This window comes from Oryza sativa, chromosome 9, assembly GCF_034140825.1.
Source record: "Oryza sativa Japonica Group chromosome 9, ASM3414082v1".
Lineage (NCBI taxonomy): Eukaryota > Viridiplantae > Streptophyta > Magnoliopsida > Poales > Poaceae > Oryza > Oryza sativa.
In genome coordinates, this window is record NC_089043.1 from 22,175,969 (window position 1) to 22,201,877 (window position 25,909).

Consider the following 25,909-nt stretch of genomic DNA (forward strand, 5'->3'; position numbering starts at 1 on the left):
TTACAAATCTTGTTGATCATACGGTCAGTAAACTCCTACATAACGATGCGATTCGTTTCAAGCGATTCCATTTTTTTAAGGCTAGCATGTTTCATATGTTGAACACGTTGGTATTAACAAAAAGGCACTTCTATTAAACAATCATCCAGAGAAAAAGGCACTTCTATTATATATTAAACAATCGTCCAGAGAGAAAAAAAAATACACCGGATCAGAAGTCCCTTTAAAGGGAATGAATGTTAGGAATACTGAAAACCTTATTGGAGTCCGGCCTCGTTGTGCACGTAGATTAATTTTGTGGGAATTCAGTTTGTTAAGCGAATGATCAGGTTGTTGGTTTTTAACTGAATGCGACTAAACGAAGGATCGACGGAGATGCGTAGCTCCCTGTAGCACGTGGAAGTTCCCCGTACGTCGCTAGCGTGAGATCGGTGTGTTCACTTTCCTCTTCTTGGCTTCTTCGTCTTTTTTCCGTTCCATTTCCTCGTGCTAACCGCTAATCAACCTGAATTAAATAAAGTAAATGGTCAGTAGTCATCGTTGACATGCACTTGCAGTTTTACCACACAATCATAATTTGCTTTTGCCCTGATGAAAAGGCTACCGAATGCTGCTCGGTATCATAGTCAAATGTATCAGCCCGGTAGAAGTTTCTGAAGTGTTTGACGAGGAAATAATCCAGAAGACGACGACCTTCGAGAATCAAGAGCAGAGTGCATTGTCATGGGCGTTCAAAATGAGTGGTAGTATTTGATAATTGAGTTCCACATGGACCTGAACATATTTTGGTGTTCCTGAAACAACATGTTTGGTGAACAAGCTCGGATCGGATATAGTACTGTTAATTATTCACCAGATTCGTTCTACAGGTTTGTTTTGCCAGATGATCGCATGACAAGTTTGGCTCATGTTAATCGCAATTAGGCTCGTACTTTTGTGATTAAAATGCATATTTAAGCTATATTTCTGTTAATACTTTTCAAACTAAAAAGCTATATACGTTTTGTGTGAAAAGTTTGTTGAAAATATCAAATAAATCAATTTTCTAATAATTAAAACGTAATTAAACAAGTTTTAATAACTTTTTTTATTTTACTTGCGTAGTTAATCTTCGTCCTGGGTCGCAGAACGAGCCCGGACTGAGGAGAGAGGATACAGGCAAATTCATACAGGAAAGAGGATCGAAAATGCTAAAACACTACACAGACATAAAAAAGAAAAGAAACCTATGTGTGACCGTGCACAAAAGACCGTGATGATCCGTATAAAGATTTAGCCAAGATTAAGTGACGCATTACATACTAGTATATCTAGTAAAAACGGTGCGCATAAATATAACACAAAACAAAACCTACCTCCACCAAGTCGCTCGTTCCGACGTCGCGGTCATGCGAGTAGTGACGGTGGAACGCGATCGAGCTGATCTTAGAACAAGGCCGCCGCCCCTGCTGGGAGCTGCGACTGGAAACGCTCTTCCGCTGGACCCGGTCGGGCTGGAATTAAAAAGGTTTCGCGGTGGATGAAATGAAGAAGCCGTCACGTCACGTCACGGCCTTGTTCCGAAGCGGCGGCGGCGGCTAAAGGCTTAACTGCCGCTGCGCATGCGCGGTTGGCGCTGATCGCGTCTACTTCTTCTGCTTGTTTATTTTGCTACCATTTTCAACCTTACCAAGTTTTGGCATTGTCAAATTTTAATAAGGTTGCCAAAATTTTGACAATCTTATCAAAATTCTTACTAAAATTTGGCAACAAACTAAACATAGCCAAAATTTTAACAACTTAACTGAAAAAAATGGTATGGTTGAAAATTGCATTAAAGTGAATATGCCCTTTCTCTTCCGGTATCAACCGGGGAGTCGTATGCAACGTGGTAGATCTGGGCGAACCGGCGAAACAATGAGCATGGCTAATGATTTCGCCGGCAGTCGGCTGTAACGTGCGCCAGATCACCACGCGGTGGTGATGGACCCGCTAGTATTTAATGCATAGAAACGAGCCTAAACCAATACCAGCGACAGTAGCACGTATCCGCCGGCCTCAAGCAGGCGCGTCGCGAGTCGCCCGTCCAGTTCTCTCTCTTCGTTTCTCGCCCCTCCACGTAGACATCAGTCTGTTGTAATACTTGCTCTTGCGTCCGTTCGGCGCGGGCAGGCGAGTTGCCCCCGTGTGCGTGCTCTCCCAGAGTCCCGGTTTGATCACGTTCACGCCCGTGGACCGTGGTGGTTGGTTGGTTGGTTTAGTCACCGCGCCACGGTCTGGATTCTGCCCGGAGGGAGCAGCAGCAGGCTGCAGGCGTGAATGGTTGTTTCGACGAGGGACGAAAGTAGATTTAGATTCAAATGGTTTTGAATAATTTAGATTTAGAACAGTAATTTTAACTGAAATTTGGTGAAAACCGTCATACTGACAATGGTTGGGACCAAACTAAACTGGGGTTTACGTTTTCGACGAAAATTGCGAGATTTCGAGGTGGGATGAAAGCAATTTCTGAGTGAATTTCAAATGGCTTTTAAGAATATTCAAATTTAAAACAATAAATTTGATTGAAATTTGTTAAAATTTAACCAAAATTTGTCAAAGAAAATATCATACCTTAAGAATTGGGATTCGGTGCTCAATCGGGAAGGACGGAAGGTGAACCCCAGACCCAACGCTCATGAATCGTGGACAGAAGCAGTTTCAAAGGGGCATGTGGACATTGGTCGCGTTGGGCGACTGCGAGTTGCTTTCGAAAGCGCTATCCGTGATTCCCCCTTTTTTTTTCCTTTGTCGATTGTTGCACGCATCTTCCAAACAATTATGCGCATGCGTACAGGTACAGGTCTAATGATCATGAATGAACTTTAGCGTGGTTTACGACTTTATGCGGTTAATTACTTTGGATGCAGTACTGTTGTGGGTTTTGAACTTTTGGGTGTTGTTGCTTCTCTAGACGAGACACGTATATTTCGTGTTTGGAGTAATCAGTTTACGACGTGTTTGGAAGCCTTCCTTTTTATAAACACTTAAAAAATAACGATGCATTACAACATGTGAAAATAATTTTCGCAATTGATAAGAACTCAGTTAATTTAAACGACAAACAAAAACCAGTCAAACAAAACGATAGCAAAATAAAGTCATAAATCATATATAGCATTGAGCCAGGTTGCGCGTGCTTCATCTGTCATCACACAAAGAATCTCTTATGTACGCATTTCCATAGTTTCACAAATCGATTAGGTGGCTATTGTAAAAGTTGACGCATGCATGTGCATTTTGCTATATCTCATCAATCAAAAATTAAAATCTTAATTATTCAATTAGTAATATTTTTTTTACTCTAGATGGAATATTTGCAAAGTAACAAATTTGCCCGCATACACACTTTAAACAATAATAAATTCAAAAAGAAAATATTTACAAGGAGAAAAATTTGGAAGAGAAAAGGAGGAGAAAAGAGAGGAGATTGGAAAGAGATGAAGAGGATCAGGAATATAGGGAGAAAAAGAAAAAATGGAGAGAAAAAAAAGACGCCCATCGGAAGAGTGGCGTGCGCGGAGCCGAGTGGAGGTGCACGGGATGAGACGACGGGATAGTGTTAGCCAGTTAGGTTGGGCCGGGAGAGGTACAGGTTGGACTAGGATATGGTTGTATAATAGTTATTCTACAGTCACGTTGAATTGAATATATGCAACATATAACCAACTCCAATATGGATAACTTACCAAAATTTTAACGAAAATAACTTTAATTTTTATAATAGTAGAGATATAATAGTATACTATAAATCGTAAGATGTTGCGTTCTTTTATTGATGAGTGAGGAAGATTTTCAGCGCACGCGAAATGAGAAAGCTCATTAGCATATGATTAATTAAGTGTTAACTACAATAAACTTGAAAAATGTTTAAACAACTTCTATAAAGATTTTTTAAAACCACACTATTTAACAGTTTAAAAAAATACGCTAATGGAAAATGGGAAAGTTATAATCAAACTTAAATATGCTAAATCAAGCATAAAAAAATAACACAAATATATTTGTTTGGTGTTAAAAATATTAATAAATTTAAATAACTTTAACTTGAAGATAAAACCAAAACATATTACATTCTGAAACGCATATATAGTACGGAGTATTTGTTGTCCACCACGGATTAGCCGAGATGTACTATCATCTGCTATCGTTCGGCCAGGTGAAGTACATATAACCATATTTTCTTCTAAGCTCGATCCTTCCACAGTGCGCTTGCGAGGAGCGTTACGTCGTTTTTCAGTTAGGCTAAACTCTGACGTGGCTAAAAAATAAGTGGTGGGACCCGTGTATTTGCAAAGGTTTGCATGTCTTACCAAGAATCCGGTTTTCTTTGGCCCCAAAGAAACTGTGAGTGGTCCCTTCTCCCATGTGCGTGTGCTACTACCCTCAATTTTCTCGATTCCTCCCCTAGACGCCACCCGCCGCCTAGAGCTCCGTCTATCGTTGCCGAGGATCTACGCAGGATTGGAGCTTGCCGGCCACGCTACCTAGTCCAATGAGGAAGGTGAGAAGTCGGAGGATGAGAAGAAGCGGCGGGGATAGGTTGGGAGTGCAGCGACGGCGAGGGAGGAGCAGGTGGTGAGAAAGAACCACCGGCGGAAGGAGAGACTGGAGGAAGAGAGGCGTGACGACCGGTTACGAGGAGAGCCGGGGTCGCCGCCGTGCCATGGCTCATCCTCGATTCCTAAGAGGAGAGAGGCGACGACAGTGGTGGTTGAGCTCCCACGCCACTCCAGATCCGCGCCGCCGTCGTCGAGTCCTCACCCTCTGAGGATAGGAGAGGAGGGGCATCGATCACGCACCGCGGAGCTCGTCGTCGTTCGTGCGCCGCCAAAGACCGAGCTCAAAGTCGTCATCCCCCTGCTTGGCTCCGCCGACCTCATAATCGTTGTTGATTCGCTGGTAGGTCCACCACTGCCTTAGCTTCCTCGACCGCTACCGTGTCCCCGTGCAAGTGGGCTCGAGCGGTGTTCGGGAGTGGAGAGGCCCCGATGGGAAGAGGGGAGAGGCCGCCGGCGGCGTAGTTCGTCGCCAAGATGGGGGGAGTAGGGAGAGACTGCCAGCAGCAGAGTTCGTTGCCAAGGTGGGGAGAGGCCGGAGGCGGCGGCGTCGCCGGTAAACTCGCTGAGGTTGGTGGGTGGGGAAAGTGGAGAGGGTTGTGTGGTGGTGGTGGGTGTCGGTGGGGTTGAGATTTGTATTATTTTCTCCACTGTAAGGTGTTCACTGTAAAAATTGTACTTCTTTGTAAATTGAGAAAAATATGAGGGCTAAAATAAAATGTGGTAGGGGCTAAAACGAAAAAAATTGAAGTCACCCATAAGGCCATTTGCACTGTAGGGAACCAAAATTTGGACACAGTGTCTTTAGTCTATTTGGCAGTTTTAGGTTCTTTAAATAGGTACTCCCTCTGTCTCAAAAAAAGACAAACCCTGGTGTCGGTGACATGGGACCGGGGGTATCTTGACTAGAGGTTTGGGGCAGCTACAGTCACCCATGTGGCCTGACCCCCTCGGGGGGGGGGGGGGGGTCGGGCCCGAGGGTGATGTGGCCGCCCCTCCCTCTGTCTCCCCGAGGGGTCGGGCCGCTCCCGTTTCGGCCCCGAGGGCTGGGGCGCCCCGACCCCCTGTGGGTTTGGCGCCACGTGTGTGGGTTAGGTGAGCACAGCGGCGCTCACCTAACCGCGTTTATTGCGGGTTGGACGAGCGCCCCACGCCGCATTTAATGCAGCGCAGCACACTCGTTCGGTCCGTGACAGGTCACAGTGTGTGACCGGTCACAGACAGGTCAGATCGCGGGTTAGGTGGCAACAGGCGGCCTGACACACGCCTCGCCCCGTCCCGTCGGAATGATGAGAGCCTCCAGCCACTCGTCCCTAGCCGGAGCCGGCGTGGGAACTCCTGGAGTTGGCACGTTAGCCCCGGCCAGATACATTCCAGGCTTCATCGCAACCATTGCAAGGAAGTCATTGTATGAAGAAGGGCAGACGTGTAGCATGCTAAACTGACACGTGGTGGACAAGAATGACCGGTCTGTGACTGGTCTGACGCCGGTCGCGTCATCGGCAGACAACCGTGCTCCCACGATGCATCTGCCTCCGGTGGAGTGGAGGTAGGTATGACCCATCTCGTCGGATGGTCATTTGGAAAGCAGCCATGGCAAATCTCCGCCCATTAATGAGGGAGTAACTGGGAGATCCCCGGTGTCAGGCGAGTGACGGCGCTGAGCCTCACTCAAGGACAAGTTGTGATTTAGCTTCCAGGCGAAGGTGCAAGCCAAGTTTTGGTCAAGATAGGGTAGGTCCCCACCCAGAAGAAAAGTAGGTAGAAGTGGTGCATGTGGTATCCCCTTGAGATATAAAAGGAGGACCTTGCCCACCAAAAAAAAAAAGAAAAAAGGAGGCTAGAGGGGTTCTGGAGCCTGAACTCTCTGGCTCTCCGGCTCTCTGTAACTCCTTCACACACAGATCCACCAGAACACAGGAGTAGGGTATTACGCTTCTCAGCGGCCCGAACCTGTCTACATCGCCCGTGTCTCGTGCACTTGCTCTCTCGTGAACATTCTCCAGATCGATCGAGGGCGAAGAACCTCACTTAGCGCCCCCGGCCGAACCGGCAAAGGGGGGCCTGCGCGGTCTCCCGGTGAGGAGCCCCACGCTCCGTCATCTGGCGCGCCAGGTAGGGGGCGCGTGTGTCTTTCTAAGCCCTCGTCCTCTTTCGTGTGCGCCAAGCTTCTCCCGCTCAGCCCCATGGCCGAACGGGCAGTGGCGCACAATCTCTCTCCGAGCGCTAGCGGTGACGACGGGGAGCAGAACCCGCGCCGTCGAACTCGTACTCCACTGTCCCCCTCTCGCCGAAGTCTTGGGCGGGAGGAGGCGCTCGAGGAGGTCGAAAGATCCGCGACTTCGCCGCACGCGGGCGATGGAGAAGGACGGCGAGACGGGGAGCGTCGTCTCCTCGTTTACGGTGATGGCAGCACGCCCCAGGGCGCGCTCCAGGCTGCGGGCGCGCTCCTGCGTCACCCGCCCGTCATCCTTGATCCAGAGACTCCAACCCGACGTTGGCTAGATGACGTGGCCAATTTGGTCATGACGGCGCAGCAGCGCCTAGGCGCCGGCTGGCGGTCCTCCGCCACCAAGGCCACTGGCGTTGCTACTGCTGGCTCCATGTCGTCGAGGCGGAGGGCGCGGCGAGCGGCGGCCGTTACCCGCCGTTCGTCCGCCATTCCCTCGTCAACGCCTCCAACCCAAGAAGATGTGCGTAGGGGGCCAGATGCCCGCTTCAATATCGAGCGCCGGAGCAATGATCGCCGTGCTGCCCACGCATCGGAGGGCGCTTCCTCGTCCGGAGCGCCACTTCGGTCCGGGCACGGGGGCCAGCCCCCCGTGTCCCCGGTTGGCGGTGCCGGCTGTCGAGCCTTTGTGGCGAGCCTTCGGAACGTCCGTTGGCCCCCAAGGTTCCGGCCCACCATCACCGAAAAATACGACGGAAGCGTCAACCCCGCCGAGTTTCTCCAGATCTACACGACTGGGATCGAGGCCGCCGGGGGTGACGACAGGGTCATGGCGAATTTCTTCCCCATGGCCCTGAAAGGACAGGCGCGGGGTTGGCTAATGAACTTGCCACCCGCGTCGGTCCACTCTTGGGAGGATTTGTGCCAGCAATTCACCATGAACTTCCAGGGCACATATCCGCGCCCAGGTGAAGAAGCGGACTTGCACGCGGTACAGCGAGGGGACGATGAGTCTCTTCGCTCATACATTCAGCGGTTTTGTCAAGTCCGCAACACCATACCATGCATCCCTGCACACGCGGTGATCTACGCGTTCAGGGGGGGCGTGCGGCACAACCGCATGCTCGAGAAGATCGCCTCCAAGGAGCCCCAGACCACCGCGGAGCTTTTTCAGCTCGCGGACCGTGTGGCTCGCAAGGAGGAGGCCTGGACCTGGAACTCCTCCGGTTCCGGTGTGGCAGCTCCGGCCGCCCCCGGGCCCGCTGCTCGGTCAGGGCGGCGGGACAGGAGGAGGAAGAAGAGGTCGGCCCATTCCGACGACGAGGGTCACGTCCTCGCCGTCGAGGGCGCTTCGCGGGCCACCCGAAAGGGGAGGCCTGCGAGCGACAAAAAGAAGGAGGCCGGCGCTCCCAGTAGGGAGCGCCCGACCGGCAAGTGGTGCACCGTGCACAACACCTCCCTCCACGACCTCGTGGACTGCCGCGCGGTCAAAAGTTTGGCTGAGCGGACGAGGAAGTGGGAGGAGGAGAGGAGGCAGGAGCGCCGTGAGGGCAATACCCCGGCGGCTCCCGCCGGCAACCGGCGAGGTGAGGCCAAGCAGAAGGCCCCCGCCGAGGACATCAACGATGGCAACGATGACCTAGGGTTCCAGGAGCCTGAGGCCACCGTCGCCACCGTTGATGGGGGAGCGTGTGCTCACGCTTCTCGCCGGAGCCTCAAGGCCATGAAGCGAGAGCTTCTGGCCGTGGCCCCTACCCATGAGGCGACGCGGCGGGCGCGGTGGTCGGAGGTTGCCCTCACCTTCGACCAGACCGACCACCCACCGTGCGTTGCCCGGGGAGGACAGATCGCGATGGTGGTTTCCCCCACCGTTTGCAATGTGAAGTTGGGGCGTGTCCTCATTGACGGGGGTGCAGCCCTCAACATCCTTTCCCCCGCTGCCTTTGACGCCATCAAGGCCCCGGGGATGGTGCTCCGGCCGTCCCAGCCGATCATCGGTGTGACGCCGGGGCACACTTGGCCGCTAGGCCATATCGACCTCCCGGTCACCTTCGGTGGTTCCGCCAACTTCCGCACGGAGCGGGTGAGCTTCGATGTGGCGGACCTCAGTCTGCCCTACAACGCGGTCCTGGGGAGGCCCGCGTTGGTGAAGTTCATGGTGGCGGTCCACTACGCCTATCTTCAGATGAAGATGCCGGGCCCCGGTGGCCCCATCACCGTCCATGGCGACCTCAAAGTCGCGCTTGCTTGCATGGAGCAGCGCGCGGACCACCTCGCCGCGGCATCCAAGCCCGCGGGTGGCGACGAGAGGCTCAGCACCTCCGTCCCAACCGCCCCGAGGCAGCGGATGATCACGTGCGACGAGGTCCCGATCAAGCAGGTTGCCCTGGGCGACGGCCCGTCCAAGACCACACGAATCGGTGGTCTTCTGGACGACAAATAGGAAGACGCGCTCGTCTCCTTCCTGCGGGCAAACGCCGACGTCTTCGCCTGGAGACCGGCGGACATGCCCAGGGTCCCCAGGGAGGTGATTGAGCACCGTCTCGCCGTACGGCCGGGCGCAAGACCGGTCCGGCAGAAGGTGCGGCGGCAGGCCCCGGAACGTCAAGCCTTCATCCGCGAGGAGGTGGCGCGACTTCTGGAGGCCGGATTCATCCGAGAGGTCATCCATCCGGAGTGGCTGGCGAACCCGGTCGTCGTTCCCAAGGCGAACGGCAAGCTTCGGATGTGCATCGACTACACCGACCTTAACAAGGCATGTCCTAAGGACCCTTACCCCCTGCCACGCATAGATCAGATTGTCGACTCCACCGCGGGGTGCGACCCTTTGTGTTTTCTAGATGCATACTCTGGTTATCATCAGATTCGCATGGCTAGGGAGGATGAGGAAAAAACTGCATTCATTACCCCCATAGGAACTTATTGTTATACGACAATGCCTTTCGGGTTAAAGAATGCAGGTCCTACTTTTCAACGTACTACTCGAATTTCTTTGGGTAGCCAAATAGGACGTAATGTTGAGGCCTATGTTGATGACTTGGTTGTGAAAACACGCAACCAGGAGACCTTACTCTCGGATCTAGCGGAAACTTTCAAAAGTCTCCTCACCGCCCGCATAAAGCTGAACCCCGACAAGTGCGTGTTCGGCGTGCCTGCGGGCAAGCTTCTCGGGTTCTTGATCTCTGCCCGAGGCATTGAGGCCAACCCCGAGAAGATACGAGCTATAGAGCGGATGCGCCCCCCCAGCAAGCTTAGGGATGTGCAATGCGTCACTGGCTGTATGGCCGCCCTAAGTCGGTTCATATCGAGGCTGGGAGAGAAGGCGCTACCCCTATTTAAGCTCCTCAAACGCTCCGGGCCGTTTATCTGGACGGAGGAGGCTGAACGGGCCCTCACTCAGTTGAAGGCGTACCTCAGTTCTCCCCCAGTCCTGGTCGCCCCGGAGCCAGATGAGCCGTTGCTACTCTACCTGGCGGCAACTCCGCAGGTGGTCAGCGCGGCGTTGGTCGTGGAGCGCGACGAGGACGACCCTCGCTCCGCGCATCCCCACCCTGTTTCGACTCGACCCGGGAGAGAGCAGGGAGGAGAGGCCCCCGAGCCGAACGGCGGCCCGAGGCCTCCGACGACCGGAGCTGGCCCTCTGCCCGCTTGTCCGACGGTGCCAGGAGCCCCCGACCCCCAGGATGGCCCCGGGGCCACTGCGGGAAGGCCGCGCCTGTCGCCTTCCGACCCCGAGGTCGTCGACACAGAAGCCGAGTGCGCCCCGCGCGGCCTCTCGGACGAAAAGCGCCCTGGAGATGCGGCCCCTGGCGAAGAGGATCGGCCCCGCCAAAAGGTGCAGCGGCCCGTCTACTTTGTTAGTGAGGCCCTCCGGGACACCAAGACCCAATACCCTCAGGCCCAGAAGATGCTTTACGCTATTCTGATGGCTTCGAGGAAGTTGCGCCATTATTTCCAGGCGCATCGGGTCACGGTGGTTACGTCCTACCCCCTCGGCCAAATCTTGCATAACCGAGAGGGTACTGGACGGGTGGTGAAATGGGCAATCGAACTCTCTGAGTTCGATTTGCACTTTGAACCACGCCACGCGATCAAGAGCCAGGCCCTCGCTGACTTTGTGGCAGAGTGGACACCGGCTCCCGAGCCCGTCTCCATCCCCGAGGCCAGCTCGGGCCCTTCGCAGCTGCCTCACACCGCCTATTGGGTGATGCAGTTCGACGGCTCCCTGTCTCTTCAGGGCGCCGGTGCGGGGGTCACGTTGACCTCGCCGAGCGGAGATGTCCTCAAATACCTGGTCCGCCTCGACTTTCGGGCAACCAACAATATGGTAGAGTACGAGGGACTCCTTGCGGGACTCAGAGTGGCGGCTGGACTGGGGATCCGCCGCCTCCTGGTGTTAGGCGACTCTCAGTTGGTCGTTAACCAGGTCTCCAAGGAGTACCAGTGCTCTGACCCGCAGATGGATGCTTACGTGCGCCAGGTGCGGCGTATGGAGCGCCATTTTGACGGGATAGAGCTTCGGCACGTGCCCAGACGGGATAACGCGGTCGCCGACAAGGCTCGCTTCCTCGCGAGCCCAGACCCCACCGGGCGCCTTTGAAGAAAGGCTTGCCCAGCCGTCGGCGCGACCCGACCCCCTAGGGGAGACGGACGCGCCTGAACGGCCCCCGAGGCCCGTCGGAGTCCAGGCCTCGGGACCCGAGGGGAGTGCTCCCAGCTCCCTTAGATTGATTGCTTGGATCGCTGAGATCCAGGCGTACCTCGCAGATAAGACTCTACCCGAGGACCGCGAAGGGAGTGAACGCGTCCAGCGCTTCTCCAAGCGCTACGTGCTGGTGGAAGGGACCCTCTATCGGCACGCGACTAATGGAGTCCTCATGAAGCGCATTCCTCGGGAACAAGGCGTCGAGCTTCTTGCCTATATCCATAAAGGCGAGTGCGGAGCCCACTTTGCCTCACGCACCTTGGTTGGCAAGGCCTTTCGCCAGGGTTTCTATTGGCCGACGGCTCTCAACGATGCGGTCGACCTGGTCCGGCGGTGCAGGGCGTGCCAATTCCACGCCAAGCAAACCCATCAGCCGGCCCAGGCCCTGCAGACCATACCTCTTTCATGGCCGTTTGCTGTCTGGGGGCTCGATATCCTGGGTCCGTTTAGACGGGCCCCGGGCGGGTTCGAGTATCTGTATGTCGCTATCGACAAGTTCACTAAGTGGCCCGAGGCTTATCCGGTCATCAAGATCGATAAGCACTCCGCACTTAAATTCATCAGGGATATCACTGCTCGGTTTGGGGTGCCTAACCGTATCATTATGGATAACGGCACCCAGTTCACTAGTGAGCTCTTCGGTGACTACTGCGAAGACATGGGCATTAAGCTCTGCTTCGCCTCTCCCGCCCACCCCAGAAGCAATGGCCAAGTGGAGCGCGCCAACGCAAAAATCCTCAAGGGCCTCAAAACCAAGACCTTCAACATCCTCAAGAAGCACGGCGACTCGTGGATCGAGGAGCTGCCAGCGGTGCTCTGGGCGAACCGAACCACGCCAAGCCGAGCAACCGGGGAAACGCCTTTCTTCCTCGTCTACGGCGCGGAGGCGGTTCTCCCATCCGAGCTCACCCTGAGGTCCCCTCGGGCCACCATGTACTGCGAGGCTGATCAAGATCAGCTTCGCAGAGATGACCTGACTACTTGGAAGAACGAAGGCGGCGCGGCTATTCGAGCCGCGCGCTACCAGCAGAGCCTGCGGCGCTACCATCAGCGTCACGTCCGGGCCCGATCACTCTGCGTCGACGACCTCGTCCTACGCCGCGTCCAAACGCGTGCTGGACTGAGCAAGCTCTCACCAATGTGGGAGGGTCCGTATCGAGTGATCGGCGTCCCCCGGCCGGGCTCCGTTCGGCTGGCCACGGGCGACGGCACAGAGCTGCCTAACCCGTGGAACATCGAACACCTTCGTCGCTTCTACCCCTAGTGGGGGTCGGGTGTCAGGTCTCGGGCTCGGGCCAACCCCGCACCCCCCTCGGGCGTGCAGGGTTGGCCGGGGGCTACCACATATGCATATACTTATCTTTTTTCTCTTCCGTATTTCAATAAAAGCTTTTTCGATTTCCTAAGGACTGTGTCTGTGCCATTGTTTCCTTTTGAAGAGTCTTGGCTTGAATTAGCACGCTCGTGCTCGACCCTGCCCTCGGTGGCCCGGGCCGGCGGAAATCGCCAAACGGGGCCCAGAACCGAGCCATGCCCCGGGGTGTGGTGAACTCCGGGGGGGAATTGGCAAAGGCCCACAATCGGGTCCCCATAACCCTCGGTCACCGCGCTCCTGGCCTGGCCAGTCTCGACACGTGGATCTCCCCAGGCACTAGCCCCGACCCGCGCCGTTTGAGGCTTGGACCTGGGCACGAGCCCTTGTTCAAGCCAAGACACAGAAGGACCGCGGCACAGACCATCCTCATCTCATACACACAACAAATAAAATTGACACAGAAATTTCTTCTTTATTTGATTGCAGATTAAATTAGTTTATACAAGAAGGGGGCCCGAAGGCCTCGGAAGAAGAAAGGAAAAACTATTTAAGATTGGCGGGGGCCTGGGGGCTCACTTCGAGGCTCCCGGGTCGCCGGCCTCGTGGTCGCTGTCGTCCACACCACCGTCGCCGCCCTCCTCGTCGGAGTCGAGGGCGAACGCGAGCCGAGGGGCCGTACCCTCGAAGCTGTGGACGATGTGGTCGGCGGCGTCCCGGACCTGCGCGCGCGCGTCGTCCTCGGTTCCGGGAGGGAACTCGTCCAGCGCTGCCCACGGGGAGAAGTCCGGGTCCCTAGCCTGGTAGCTTGCCAGTACAAGCTCCACTGCCCCCTGGGCGAGGTCTCTCGAGGATGACTTGATCGTCTCCTCGAGCTCCTCGGGGAGCCGCTGGAGAGTCCCGGCCATCTCTGAGAGGCGCTGGGCGAGGCCCCCCTGGTTGGCGGCGTACTTCGCGGTCCGCTCGCCCCAGAGGCCCGCTTGCCGCCCGGCGCGGTCTAGACGGGAGACGGCGTCCCGAAGCATGCCGGGCCCTACCTCGCCCGCCAAGCGGAGGGCCTCGACCTCCCCGGCGGACGAGTCCAGCGCGCCTTGCAGATCGGCGATGGTGTGTTCGGCAGCTGCGAGGCGGGCGGCTAGATCGCCGTCGCCCGCGGTCGCCCCGCCGCTGCGCGCCCTCGCGTCCAGCTCCTTCGCCCGCGCCTCGAGCTCAGCGGCCCGCTGATCCAGTGCGGCCCTCTCGGCGCGGGCGCCTTCCAGATTACGGCGCGCCTGCTCCTCCCGCGCTGCCTCGCGGAGGGACAGGCTGTCCGCCAGCCGCTGCGCCGCGGCCTCGGCCTCCTCGAGAGCTCGCTCCCGCTCGGTGAGCGCGTCCTCGCGGAGGCGGAGTGCGGACTCCTCTTCGGCGCAGGCGGCCTCGTGCGCCGCCAGCGTTGCCTCCCGGATAGCGACGGCGGTCTCGCGGTCCGCCAGGTCCCTCTCCCTCGCGCGGGCGCGCTCTTCCAGCGCCGTGGCGCTAGCCTTAAGGGCCTCTTCGCGCCGCCGGGACGCCGCCTCGTTCTCCGTCGCCCGCCGTTCCCGTGCAGTGGCGGCGTCAAGGACTCCTCGGGCGGCGTCGAGTTTCTTCTCTAGCTCCGCCGCCCGGCTCCCGTATTGGAGGCGGAGATCGTCCCGCGCCTCGTTGAGCATGGCGGTGGCGATGAGGGCAGTCTCCCGCTCCTCCTCCACCTCCCTGGCGATCTCCGCCAGCTCCCTCCGACGGGCCTCGAGCTCTGAGGCGTGCCGGCGGTATGCCTTGCGGCCCGCCTCCACCATGGCCTCCACCGAGCGCCGCCCCTCTTCGACGCGCGCCCACGCCGCGTCGAGCTCCGCCCGCTCTGCCTGCAGGACCTCCATCTGGGCACCTAACCCGTCCAGCACCGTCGTGTTCGCGGCGGCCAGGGCCTGCAGGAGGGGCTCTGTGTTCAGTGGGGCGGCGGAAGGCAGAGGGGAGAGCCGCCTCGGTGTGGGCGCTGTGCCGCTTGGCCCGCCAATCGACGTGCCGGACTCAGGGGCGTCCCCCAAGGCTGGCTCATCCCGAACGTCGCCCGAAGGGTCGGGTCCGAGCGGCGCGCCCGCGGCCTCGTCGAGGGTGGCCTCGGAAGTCGTCGTCGCCTCGGGCGGAGTCGGGTCGGGGGCTTGGCAGGCCGCCTGGCGTGCGCGCGTCGCCTCTGCCTCCCGGGCTGACTTCCCGGCCCGGCGGAGTCTGGCCTCCTCCCGAGCGGCCTCCTCAGCCTGGCGAACCCGGACGGCTTCCTGGGCAGCCTCTTCAGCTTCCCGGAGGCGGTCCGCGGCTTCTCGCCGGACAGCTTCCCGCCTCCGGGCCTCCGCGGTCGCTGTCTCCTCGGCCTCAGACCGGCCGGACTTGGAATGGCGAGGGGGGCGCGACGAAATCTCGCTGAAAGCGGAAGAAAAACCAGAAGACAAAAAGAAACGGGTAAGTGAAAACTCGCCTTGGGAGAATGAATACGGCCGCAGTGGGCGCGGGGACGAACCGGTGAGGAGCCCCACGCTCCGTCACCTGGTTTCCGTGCTCAACGTTTGACCGTCCGTCTTATTTGAAAAAATTATGAAAAAAAATTAAAAGACAAGTCACGCATAAAATATTAATCATGTTTTATCATCTAACAACAATAAAAATACGAATTATAAAAAAATTTCATATAAGACGGACAGTCAAAGTTGAACACGGAAACCCAGGGTTTGCCTTTTTTTTGACGGAGGGAGTAGCTTGTAACAAAGCCCCCACCTTTGCTGACAACCAGTACCATCAGTCATTTGAGCCACTGGGCATGTGCAGTTTTTGTTCAATGGATGGGATGGATTAGAATAAGTTGAACCTATTTTTTAGGATGTTTAGTTTGAGAATGGATGAGATGGAATGGCCCAGAAAAAAGTATTTCTTAAAGATCTAAGTCAGCTTAACACATTTAGCAGGATCAATCCAATACACTTTCTCTCTCTCACTGCACATGGGTCATAGCCTCTCATCCTAAACAAGCTAGATCACTCCATCACTCATGTTAGGGTGTGTTTAGTGCACGCCAAAATTAAAAGTTTGGTTAAAATTGAAACAATATGACGAAAAAGTTAGAAGTTTGTGTGTAGAAAAGTTTTGATATGATAAAACAAGTTGAAAGTTTGAAGGAAAAAATTGTAACTAAACATGGCCTTAAAGGGATAATGAGATCATCCTATAGAAATAGGGATGTCGCCTCCTCCTTGGGGGGCCGACACGTGAAAACTAGGCAAATGTACTAGTACCTTTAACATGAACAGGGTAGTAAGCATGCAAACTGACACAAGTAGCAATCGTTGGACAGACTCCTGGGCTCGCCTTCTCGGCCCCAACTCCTTCCGTGAATCAGGTCCACAGTTCAGAATTCAGATATCTACTCCTACCTTTTTGCATCATCAGAGGCTGCACATGACTATACAATAATACATACCACTTGTACTACTAATACTGTATACATACCGTGTAATGAGACCGCAAAGTTTATAAAGTAATGGCGATGTCTAGCTTGTTTGGATCTATCATGCACGAGGTATGCACTGTGCACACCGCAGCCTGCTCCCCGACTGAATCATTGTCGGAATTCATTTTTTCTTGAATTAAACGATAGAGCAAGCAGAGCAGAGTAGCAGACGACATACGAGATCCCAAGAAGCCAGCAAGCTTGCTTGCCGACGCCAGAAACGGTGCTGGCTGGCAGAGTGATAGAGATATAATTTACGGTATTTCTATACAGATAAACTACTTTGGGTCTGTTTAGTTCCTAAAAAATTTTCCTAAAAACATCACATCGAATCTTTAGACATATATATGAAACATTAAATATAAATAAAAAGAAAAAACTAATTGCATAATTTGTATGTAAATCGCAAGACGAATATTTTGAGCCTAATTAGGACATGATTAGTCATAAGTGATACAGTAATCCACATGTGCTAATGGCGGATTAATTAGGCTCAAAAGATTCGTCTCGCGGTTTCCAGACGAGTTATGAAATTAGTTTCTTCGTTCGTGTCCGAAAACCCCTTCCGACATCTGGTCAAACGTCTAATGTGACAAAAAAAAATTATTTCACCAACTAAACAAACCCTTTATGTAGAATTTCTACTACAAAACTCAAGTGTCCTGAAGAAGCACTTAACAACCTACCTGCAGTAATTGCATATATGGAGGCATAATAACTGCTTCTGGATTGACTATATCTACCCCTTGGTTTTCTCATAAGATTAGCCATGTAGTACAAAATTGGGGAAGGGACAGTGTTGAAGTAAACCGTGAATCAAAGCCTAGGCTAGCCTAACTGCCGGAATGGGCCTTGCCCTGGGCTGGCTTGATGCATTTTAGACTGGGCCTTAAATCTGTAAGTACTGTTCTCTTGCACTTGAACCCAATGTTATTGCACAGAATAAGTCCACTCGCAATCCCTCAACTGTTCAAAACCGTGCGAAATATGTCCTATGACAATATGGATAAAATTTTCCCCTGTTTTCGTTGACATAGCATATGTCAACCGCCACTTCTTTCTTCTCCCTATTTTTTCCCCAACCACGCATGCACGTTCATGGGGTGGCGGCGAGGGAGGTGGCGGGGGAGCCAGACTGAGCTCGAGCTCTCCCGTCTTGGGTGCGAGGAAGGCAGAGGTGAGAGAGGGAGGGGAGGCCGTCGGCGATCTTGAGCTCGCTTGGCCTCCGTGCGAGGGAGGTGGAGGCGGCTGGCTAGCCGGTTCGAGAAGAGGAGGGAGGCAAGGGGGCAGCGAGAAGAGGGGGAAAGCGTGGGGCCGACGAGCTCGTATTCCTTCTCTGTGGCACGTCGCTCCTCCTCACAATGTCGAAGAAGATGGGTGTCAACTTCAAGGTGGAGAAGGCATGCGAGCGCCGCTCCATCGCGGAGGCCGACCACGGGGGAGGAGGAGAGGCATCTCTGTGGTGACGCCATCTGCCACACTCATGCCCGCGCCACTCCTTGGATGACGGTGGTGGCCTTCGTCACCATCTCGTTACTGCCTCGCCTCATGGTGGCCACCGACACCGTTGGCTCCTACCCCGACGAACGGGGACACCACAGCCACACGCGGTCGTGCCCATGCACGCGAAGTGTTCGGGGAAAGGAGGAAAGGAGTCTCTGCGGCAGTGCCATCGCAAAACCCACCACCGCCTCAGCCACGCAAGCAAACTGCTCCCTCCCTCCCACACCCCCCCCTTCCCCGACCGCTATAGGAGGCCGCTGCCACTGTAGCGCCCGTTCCGTCGTGGCGCCTAGCGGGAAAATTATCTCTTAAAAACCCTAATTGCGAAATTTGTTTCTTTGCTTGTTGTCTAGTGTCCGTGCCATCTCAAGATCTCAATCCCCGATCTATCGTCGAGTTCAATTCCGAATCCAAATCCTTCCAATCAAATTCCTCCGCAAAAGTCTATTTTGCCTCCCCCGAGGTCGATGGGCCGAATCTCGCTCGGCCCATCTTCCCCTCTTCCCCGGCCCATCTCTCCCTCCCCCTGGGCGCTCTCTCTCTCTCTCTCTCTCTCTTCCCCGCCCGCACGCTGCTCGCGCGTGCGAGAGCCGCCCCGAGCGCCTCTCTCCCCGCTCCCCTCTCCGCCCCGCCCGCGCGCCGCGCGCGCGTGCGCGGGAGTCGCCCGCGCCGAGCGCCCCTCCCCTCGCGCGAGCTCCCCGCTCGCAAAGACGCTTCCCGCGCGCCGTGTTCGCGTGCGCGCGCCCGCGCGGACGCCGCCCGTTGTTTCCCGCGCGCGCGCGCCGAGTGGCCGACCGCCCGGTCGCCGCCGTCGTCAGCGTCTGCCGCGCCTGTCGCCAGTGTCGCCGCTCCGCTCCAAACCGCCCGCCGTCATCGCCGTCGTCACCGCCCGGCCCCCGCCACTCCGCGCGCAAGCCGCCAAGGGAAGGAGGCCGCGCCTCTCCTCTCTCTGCTGCGTCGCCCCCGCTCCCCTCCCCCTTTTTCCCGAATCGGCAAAGAGGCAAGCCCCCTTTCTCCCCCTCCTTTTCCCCTTTTTCCTCCTCGCCGGCGTCATCCTCCCTGTCGCCGCTTTGGCCGCGACCGCCGAGCGCCAGCTCGCGCCCTTGACCGCCCTAAGTTGGTTCCCAAACCGACATTGCCATCCTATAAACCCAAGCCTCCCCCTTTCCCTTCCTCTCCCATTCACCTCCTCACCGTTGCCGCCGCCCCCGTGCTCTGTCTCGCCTCCGCCGTCCTTCGCCAAGCGCCGGGAGAGCCGGTGCGTTCGAGGACGCGGAAGGGGACTTCGGCTGCGCCCTCTCCTTCCTCTTCCCCGGCCCGAGGCCGGAGAGATTACTCCCGCGCCGCCGGCCTCTCGTCACTGCGCCCCGTCCCGCACGGTAGTGTCTCTCTCCGTTCTTCCTCCTCGCTCCATCTCCTCCCCCTAGCTTTCGGTAGTAGCTTGAGTAGCCTCCCCGTAGTTAGCCGGCGCCGCCCCGACCGTTGCCGTCGCTCGCCGTGTGTTCGCCGCCGTCGCCGCTCGAGCTCCGTAGCACCCGCTCGTCGCTGGCCTCGCTCGGCGTAGTTCCGCCTAATCCGACGCTAGCGTCGAGTTCCCGAAGCCGCATAGATGCTCTCACCGCCGGGAATCGACCTCTCGTGACCTCGTCGCCGTTTCCCTCTTCTCCCGCCGCCGGTTGCCGCCGCCGCAATCCGCCGCCGTCGAGCAACCTCCGGCGAATCCGAGCCGTTGGCTCGCCTCCCCTTGTCACGTGCAACCGCCCGGTGTGCTCGCTGTTGCCCGTATCGCCGTGGTTCGCTCCGCCGCTCGCCGCCGCCGCCCGCCGTCCATTCGCGGCCGGGTCGTCGTCTACCTCCCGCCGGCCCGCGTGGCAGCCACGTAGGCGCCACGTCGGCGCCAGCTTAGCCAGACCGGGTCGGGCCGACCCCGGTCGGTCCCTCCGCGTGCGCGCGATCCACCGCGAGCCGTGAGGCTGCGCGTGGGCCCGCCGCACCTGCGTCCACCGCGGACCGCGCGCATGCACCGCGTCCCTTCCCCGCCCGCGCGCGTGTGTCGCGTGCTCCCTCCGCACGGTGAGCCGAGCCGCTGACAAGCGGGTCCCACCCGGGACCGCGCGTAGTGAGCCCAGTCCACCGGCTCTCTCTCTCCTCCCTCCCGCGCGCGCGCGAGTTTGGGCCGCCTTGGGCCGGCCGGCCCATTTAGCTCGGCCGGACCGCTCCATTTCTCTTGGGCCGCGCCCTAGCCGTCCGAGAAAAGTCTATATTCCCTCCCTCCCTTCTTTTCTTTTTCTTTTCCAAAAAGGATTTAATTAAATCCTTTTCCTTTATATCAAAAATTCAATAATCTTAGAAATTCAATATCTTCCCAACCGTAAATCCGTTTGACTCCGTTCAACTTCCAAAATTCCCCAAATCTCGAGATCTATCTAATGGCACGCTTAGAGGTCTTTAATAGGGCTTTATTTTCGCTGTTTGTTGAGTTGTTCCGTTTCGCGTATAGTTTCAGAGCCCGAAGACCCGCAGTGCGAGGATTTCGAGGATCAAGCTCCAGATCTCGAGCAAGGCAAGCCACCTTTGAACATCTTGAGCCTATATTTGAAATTTAATTATATTGCTTGCGAAATATTATGCATTGATAGGATCACACTTAATCTGTTGTCCCGTCTGCAAGGCAGATTGGCAGACCTACCTAATTTGTTGCATTTGATCCTTCCTTTGTTAATTGTTATACCATGTCCCCTTGTAACCACCCAGTTGCACCTCGATATTCGTGCACTCTGTGCGAGTATCGATGGTCGCCTTCAAACTTAAAATCTGAGAAACAACTTGGGTAAAACTGGAGTTTTACAAAAGACTTGGAAAACCCGACACCTGGGTCGGTGCTTGCGAACTAAATGGATTTTCCAAAACCGCGGACCGGGGAACGTACCGGGTGTACGGTTTCCCGCTCTTGCACCTAAGGACCGTTTCCTTGGAATTTCATCCGAACATAAGACAAGTACGACCACATGGGTGGAATGGGACACCCCTGGCTGAGTAACTAGCTTATCAGGGGAGCCTTGATGCCGAGAGACATGTGGATTCGCCGGGGTGGTGTCGGGGAGGACCCCTGGGCTTCCTGGCACAGTATGGTCTGGGACCTAACCTGTTGTTGGTCTGGGACCCCTCTCGTCGGCATATGGTAAACCTGTGTCGGCTTTCGAAATGCCTTGTCATGAAAGCTTGGAGGTCTCCCGACGTGGCTGATCCCCACGGGCTGGGTGACCCGGGTTAGTAATGTCGTGTGGGTAAAGTGTACCCCCTCTGCAGAGGTTAACAAACTGTTCGAACAGCCGTGCCCACGGACATGGGCGGATGTGAGGTGATTCCTAGCGTAGTTTTGTTTGTCTACTGCTTGTGAAATTGCTGTTGTGAAAAGGGGTTCGATGTTTGAAAAATCTGCAGCTGATGGGATCAGCTAGGCCCGGGTGGCCGTTTGGAAAGTTGTTGGCCCGGGTGGCCGTTTGAAAAGTTGTTGGCCCGGGTGGCCGTTTAAAAAGCTGTTGGCCGGGTGCCAACCTTGTTGCAATCCTAAAGATTGACACATTGCACATACTCCGACCGGACGAGACGCACTGTCTCATCCGTGTCGTTTGAGAAGCACTCACTTAGTTGTTTTCAGAAAAGAGTTCAAACAAAATCAATTACGAAAACAACAGCCTTTCCTTGAAGCCTGCATTAAACACTTATTTCCCCTGACTTGCTGAGTACTCCCGTACTCACCCTTGCTCTATATAAATAATCCCCCCCAGTTGCTGAAGAAGATGAAGTGGATCCTGCTGACGAGGAGTTCTTCCAGGAGCAAGTCGGCTACGATGAGTTTTAGGGTTTCGGCCTAGTTCCCAAGTCGCGCCTGTGATGATTGGTTCAAGTCCTGGCTTCCGCTTTCCTTTTGTAATGCAGTTGTGAGCTCGGGATCTGTCCGCAGCCCAACATGACTGTACTTCTACTCTATAATAAAGAGACCTCTGTTGCTGTGATACTCTGTCTCCCTGTGATACCAGCACTGTTTCCTGGGACTGGTATCGATTAACAGGTTAATTTGGAGCGTCACGGGCTAGTTCCGGTCGGGACTAGTTCGGGGCGTGACAGCCACTGGCCAAGAATGCTCCGCCCCCGCATCACCCCAGGTGCGCATAATAACGACTCTCTCTCTCTCTCTCTCTCTCTATATATATATATATATATATATATATATATATATATATATATATATATATATATATATATATATATATATATATATATATATATATATATATATATATATATATATATATATATATATATGTGTGAAAATAGTTCTATACACCGGGGAGTACGTACACCTGCTCCCATCCACCGTCCATCCATTCAACCAGCGATCTACCCGATCGAACCTCCCCCTAACGGGTATAGTTGCATTGACCCGTTAACATTTTAAGTAAGATTTAATCCATAATTATCCAGGGATAATTTAACTAACCATCGCCGATTATTTCTCACTAAAGCGACACATATCTCTCGCGATACAGACGCGGCGGCGTGCGGCCATGGCGCGATCCATCGGCGATTCGGCCACGACGCGAGGCGTGGTGGCTACAGGCAATCCGGCAACGATGGCGTGGTGGTTCATCGGCCGATCGGCGTCATGACCTGGGCACAACTGGCGTCGGAGGAGATCGTCCTCCTCGTTGTTGGTACCAATCCTTGATTTCTGACTGCTAGATATATATTCTGATTCATGGTCGCTTCTAAATCTCTGCTATCCTTTCCCCCTTTTGCAATGAGACAAGGATCGTACGAGAACCGTATCAATCATGGCAGAGGTTTCCGGCCAAACCGTCCAACGATGGCAGCTGCTCACACGGATCCTCGATCAACGATGGTGTGTCTAGTCAATGAATCACGGCAACAACGTCCTGTAGAAACACGTACTGCACCATGTTTATGGTTATTTGATTTCAGGTTCAGAGCTAATATCGATCTGCCGAAAGTCAGAGGCGACACCTAATGCATTTGTTCCAACTCCCAGAGAACTGAATACATTCTGAATTTTTCAGCAGCATATATATCTACCTCTCGGCGTCTCGGAGGGGGCGGCGTGATTCAGCGATGACGGGACGGCGGCGAGATTCATCCGCAGCGGCACCAAATCCACCTCGTCGTTCCCTGGTGCGGCCTTTCGTTCAACGCGATGGTGTCGGCGGGCGTGCAAAACGACCACCGGCGGCGCCGGCAATCAGCACGCCAGGCCCAAAGATTGCAGTCCAAACATGGGCAGCGCGAGGTTCTGAGGAGCAGCGACGCCGTGCGCGGCTAGTGCCAGCCTCTAAAGCAGAAGCGGCGTAGCTGGATCCAAGCGGCAACGGCGTGTCGGCGTCCTAGCTTCCAGCTATGAACCGAAGGCCTGGATGGCTCATGCAGGCAGCGACATGATCGAGCGATGGCCACATGCGTCAAGCAAGGCAGCGACGGCGGATTATCTAATGATGCTGCCATGCTGTGGCCTGTGGCCTGTTATATATTGCTTCTCTGTAAAATTTCTTCCGATATGTAGTAGTGAATAGATATATATACTGCCTCCTAAAACAAACAGTAAAAAACAGTATACTGCTATGCACAAAGTAGTACATACTGCTGCTTTATTTGAAGGATACACTACCTGCTACTGAAAGAATCAAAGTACATTACCTGTAAAGTGGTATATACTAGTAATGCAGTGAATTTGGTATATATACTACTATCTCGAATTAGTGGTATATATACTACCTTTGTCGAAAGAAAGTATGTATATTGTTTCAGTGTATACTTACAGAAATCAATATATACTCATTTCATGAACTCGTTCTGAGTTCCGAGAAAAATTCAGTCTATATACTCGTTCTAAGAAGAAATCAGTATATACTCACTCCGAGAAAAGTTAGTATATACTTACTCTGAAAAAAGTCAGTATATATATCACTGTTTTAAATAGCGGACTAAGGCATTTAGCGGTTAGCTTCTAAAACGGCTATAGCGGCAGCTATAGCGGGCTAAATGGAGCTATAGCAGCTAAATAGTACATGAGAGCAAATAGCTAGAACCCTTCTCAAAGAGCTATAACGGAAGATTTAAAACCCTGATATATATACTCATTATATTTGGTCATTCCAGTATGCAAGTACCAATTAAGAAGAAGCAATCAGTATATACTTATTAATTCCGAATTCAGTGTGTGTGTGTATACTTCTGCAATGAAAAAAAAAGTAGCATATACTTGTACATGAAAAATTAAAAAAAGTATAGCACATACCAGTCTATAGGAAAAACAGTATATTTGTACTCCAATGAGACATATACTGCACGTTAACAAAAACAGTATATACTGCTTGATATCCTAAACAGTATGTACAGCTTTTTCAACAAACGGGTATATACTTCTTTTTATCATAGGCATAAACTGCCTTTTATCGTATATACTGGTTTTCAATAGGGTACATATATATGCTGCGAGTAGAAAGTAACTGCTGTACGTACGTACTTATGAAATTTGAATCTAACTGCATGCATGCACTCGCAGTTCAAATGTTTACCAAAATCAGGTGCGTCACCTGCCGTGCATGCAAGCAACATATGAAGCAATTTGATTTTCAGCCGGTTGAATTAGATGCAAATGGATTATCCGCTAGGAAGAAGGAGTATATATATATATATATATATATATATATATATATATATATATATATATATATATATATATATATATATATATATATATATATATATATTGTTGAGTTGTGATCCAAATTTATTTGCAGTTAATAAAGGCCAGCTCCGGAGGTGCGGGGGCGGAGCTCCCACGAAACGGATCGTCATCCTTTTTAGGGTTCCACCATATATATACCTCTTGTAAGCCGCCGTGCGGCGTTGTAACCTCACCTCAGATATAGTGAAGATATTTTGCTGGCTACCGCCCGTGGTTTTTTCTCTCCTGATTTGGAAGGGTTTTCCACGTTAAATCTCGTGTCTTCTGTGATTGATCTATTGTTTTTTATCGTTTGTTTGCCTATCGTTTTCTAACATAGATCACATGCTCATTTAACTGTCAGGTCTTTCTTGTGCTGGAATTGCCATGGATGTGATGTGGTGCCTAGTTGGATTTGTTCGTGCGCTGGATGAAAATGCCAACATTTTGTTTCATTTGGTGGATCTTTTGTATGCAGGATTAGAGCTATTACGCCATATAGCGTGGCGCTGGTGGGAGTGACAGCATGCCCTCCTCCTCGCCGCTGCCGCAGCCACGAAGAACTCCTCGCCGTAGGGCGGTGGTGTAGGACTTGTTGTCGGAGATGGTCTGGTTGATGGCGAGGTAGTCCGCGATGTGTTTGTGGCCAGTGCGCCGCATGACATTGCTCCTGCACGACGACGTCCCCATAGTTATCGGGCGGCCCGTCCGGGGACACACCCACCCCGCGCCGTGCCATGGTAGTGTCCTTCGAAGGGGAAGCAAACCAAGCAGTAGGGGGGAAGAGAGAGAGCGCAAGCCCTAATTTTTTTTTCTTCTCACTTATATGTGGGTCCCATTTATTTATTTATTTTTCTGATTAGGATGCCACGTCAGTAAAGATTTCTACCATAGGATCTACTTTGCATAGCTGTATAGTTTAGAAGTGAAGATTATATTTTTTATATTGGGGATTAGGATGTTATACGATAGGTGAACTTATTCGTTGCTACGCAACTTCCGCGCCGCCCACGGGGGATCAGGTCCTCTGCAGTAACTACACCGTGCCATTGTCACTAGGTCGGCGTCTGTAACAGTAATCGTAGCACGTAGGTACGTTCCTCTTCCTGTACTCGTGTAAACCAGCACAGTGCCGCATGCAGTATGCTCTGTGCGCGCACGCGACACCGCGTCAAAGATTCCAGGGTTCTCTGTTGCAACCGGCACCTGCAGCAGCATCGACCAGCAACGTACTACTAGCGCGCATATAACCGGTGACGAACTGACGATCGGCACGCCGCACGCATATCTCGCACATCGCATGAGTTTTCACCGCGAAGGACGGCCCGCCGGGGATAATTTCTCCCAACTTAATCACCACGTACCGCACGAACGTGACGG

At 54.0% G+C, this 25,909-nt stretch overlaps 1 long non-coding RNA gene across 1 annotated transcript; it reads right to left on the reverse strand.

Moving 5' to 3' along the window:
• Window positions 1–148: 148 nt before the first annotated feature.
• Window positions 149–1,478, reverse strand: LOC136351924 (uncharacterized). The gene is made up of 2 exons (XR_010735213.1): window positions 1,356–1,478; window positions 149–505 (listed from the first exon to the last, which is right to left on the reverse strand). It is a non-coding gene; the product is annotated as an uncharacterized lncRNA (long non-coding RNA).
• Between the last annotated feature and the right edge of the window lie 24,431 nt (window positions 1,479–25,909).